At 45.1% G+C, this 3,242-nt stretch overlaps 1 pseudogene; it reads left to right on the forward strand.

Annotated features, from left to right (window-relative positions):
- The first annotated feature begins 1,524 nt into the window (after positions 1-1,524).
- Positions 1,525-2,312, forward strand: LOC149996192 (male-specific lethal 1 homolog pseudogene; annotated as a pseudogene).
- Positions 2,313-3,242: the final 930 nt, after the last annotated feature.

The following is a 3,242-nucleotide window of genomic DNA, read 5'->3' on the forward strand; positions in this document are numbered from 1 at the left end:
ACAAGAATCCCCAGCCCAGGGTTTCAGTATCAGGAACAGAAGTTCTGATAACTTCTGCACAAAGTCTCAACAAGATGAACCAAAAGAGGCCCACACCAGGACATATAATAATTAGAATTCCAAAGGTTAAAAACAAATAGATAATCTTAAAAGCTGCAAGAGAAAAGCAGTTAGTTACCTACAAGGAAGCACCCATAGGACTGTCAGCTGATTTCTCAACAGAAACATTCCAGGCAAGAAAGGATTGGCACATGATAAAAAACAAGAACCTGTAATAAAGATTATTCTACCCAGCAGGCTATCATTTAAAATAAAAGGAAAGGAGCTTAGTTGGTTAGAGAGTCATTCCAATACATCAAAGTTGTGGGTTTGATCCATGGTCAGGGCATATTGAAGAATCAATTAACTAATGCATGAAGCGGTAGAACAACAAATTGATGCCTCTCCTTCTTTCCCTTCCTCTCTCTTTCTCTCTAAAATTAATAAAAAAATAAAAATTTTAAATAAAACTAAAGAACAGAGACAGAGCTTCCCTGACAAGAAAAAGCTAAAGGAAAACTTCTGGTCAAGATGGCAGCACAGGCAAACACTACTTGCCTCCTAGCACAACCACATCAAAATTACAACTAAACTATAAAACAACCATCATTCAGAACCTCAAAAATTGAGGTGACTGAAAGTCTTATAACTATAGAATTAAAGAAGGAATCAACTACAGAATTAAAGAAGAAGCCACGTTGAGACTGGTCGGAAGGGCAGACACACAGAACGGGCTGCTCCTGATCCACATATGGTAGATAAATACCAACAGGGATATCTCAGGAGTAAAGGTCCTAGATCCACACTAGGCTCCCAAGCCCAGAGTTCCTGTGCCAGAAAGATAAGTCCCCATAATGTCTGGCTGTAAAATATCAGTGGAGATTGAGGCTGTAGAAGAAAGAAAATTCTGGAGTCTCAGGCAGTTCCTCTTAAAGGGCCCAATGCACAGATTCACTCCCTCTGACTTCCAGCATGGGGCACTAGATTGCATACCTGGAAAAACTGTTTGGCATCAGGGCAGACAGAAGTGCTGGCAGAGGGGCTTGTTACTCCCGGCCGGGGCAGCCCCCGGGCAGCAGGAAGAGAGCTGGGGCGGCTCGGTGCCCTTGCCCTGTCCGCCCCCGGCCACCAAACAAGCCAGCATTGGGGGGGAGCCAGCAGCAGCCGGAGCCAGCTGCAGTCCTTGACCCAAGTATCAGTCAGTGCTGCCCATTCAGATGGGCTCTCTCGTGGCGGCGGCCAAAGAGCCTACGCCCTGGGCTGGGGACAAGGGTGGGGCGGCTGCCCCAGCTGCCTCCGCCTCGGACTCAGGACCCCCACCACTACCTCTGCCCGGGCTGCCACCCCTCGCACCGACCGCCACCCGCCGGGACCCTGGCGGCCAACAAGGGCAGATGGAAGAGTATGAGGAAGAGCGCTCTCAGGGGTGGCTATGGCCCGGGACCCTCTAGTCAGGCCGCCTGCCTCAAACAGATACTTCTGCTTCAATTGGACCTCATCGAGCAGCAGCAGCTGCAGGCTAAGGAAAAGGAGATCAAGGAGCTGAAGTCAGAGAGAGACACGCTTCTTGCTCAGATTGAACGTATGGAAAGGCGGATGCAGCTGGTAAAGAAGGATAACGAGAAAGAAAGGCATAAGTTGTTTCAGGGCTATGAAACTGAAGAGAGAGAGGAAACTGAGCTATCTGAGAAAATTAAACTGGAGTGCCAGCCAGAGCTTTCTGAGACATCCCAGACTCTCCCTCCCAAGCCTTTCTCATGTGGGCGGAGTGGAAAGGGACACAAAAGGAAACCCCCATTTGGAAGTACAGAAAGAAAGATTCCTGTTAAAAAACTGGCTCCTGAATTTTCAAAAGTCAAAACAAAAACTCCTAAGCACTCTCCCATTAAAGAGGAACCCTGTGGTTTCTTATCTGAAACTGTTTGTAAACGTGAATTGAGCAGTCAAGAAACTCCAGAAAAGACCCGGTCTTCAGTGGACACCCCTCCAAGACTCTCCACTCCCCAGAAGGGACCCAGCGTCCATCCCAAGGAGAAAGCCTTCTCAAGTGAGATAGATTTGCCTTACTTTTCCATTACAGAAATGTATTTGTGTTGTTGGCACCAGCCTCCCCCATCACCGTTACCATTACGGGAATCCTCTCCAAAGAAGGAGGAGACTGTAGCAAGTAAGGCATAGAGAACACTTGCTCTTATACCCTAGTGGTGGCAGTCAAGCTAACAAGTGTGAAAATGCCTTTGGCATTTTTTAAAAAGTGCAATCAATAAAGTAGAGTTCTGTCAAGAATGAGTAAGTTAACAGCCAGAGACAGACACTGTGCAGGCATTGCAAATAGATGGAATTAGAGCAAAATGTGCTCAATGTATTTGCCTGCTTACAACACTGGGAGATGTGTTTGCCAGTAAGTTGCTCATCACAAGAGCACCAGACTTGGGGGTGTAATCTCCAGCAATTTGCATGCCCTCTGGAAGAAGGGTTTTCTGTGCGGTGAAATGCATAGAACTTATACTTTGCCATGCACAACTGTTCCTGCAATTGATATTGTGAGAAACCTGGGACAGTGTGGTCTTTGGGTGTTCCCAGGGGCCAATGGTAATTTTTGGGTTGGGGGGCCAGCTTGGGGTGGGGAATTTTACCTGGGCCTCCGCTCTTTAACTATATAAATATTCATCTGTATCTCTGTGTCCCGGTCTGGGGGGAGGGCAGGAGGAATCTGCCAAAGATCAAACAGTCTTACTTTATCTTACTATACTTCACAAAGGTTCTAAATGTGAAGAGTATACTTGGATTGCAGTAGCCCATTGGTTGTTCATATATTTAAATAAAATGGTCTACAAACTATTTTTCAAACAAACAAACAAAGAAATGAAAGAGGAGAAATCACAATTGATACCACAGAAATACAAAGGATTGTTAGAAATTACTACAAAAAACTGTATGGCAAGAAATTTGACAATCTAGAAGAAATGGACAAATTTCTAGAAACATATAGCCTTCCAAAACTGAATCAAGAAGAAGTAGAAAGTCTCAACAAAACAATAACAAAGAAGGAAATTGAAACAGTAATCAAAAATCTCCCAGCACACAAAAACCCTGGACCGCATGGCTTCACAGGCAAATTTTACAAAACATTTAGGGAAGAACTAACTCCTAACCTCCTCAAACTATTCCAAAAAATCTAAGAAGAGGGAAAAATCCTAAAC

This window comes from Furipterus horrens, unplaced genomic scaffold (assembly GCF_987537825.1).
Source record: "Furipterus horrens unplaced genomic scaffold, mFurHor1.1.pri manual_scaffold_12, whole genome shotgun sequence".
In the NCBI taxonomy this organism is placed as follows: domain Eukaryota; kingdom Metazoa; phylum Chordata; class Mammalia; order Chiroptera; family Furipteridae; genus Furipterus; species Furipterus horrens.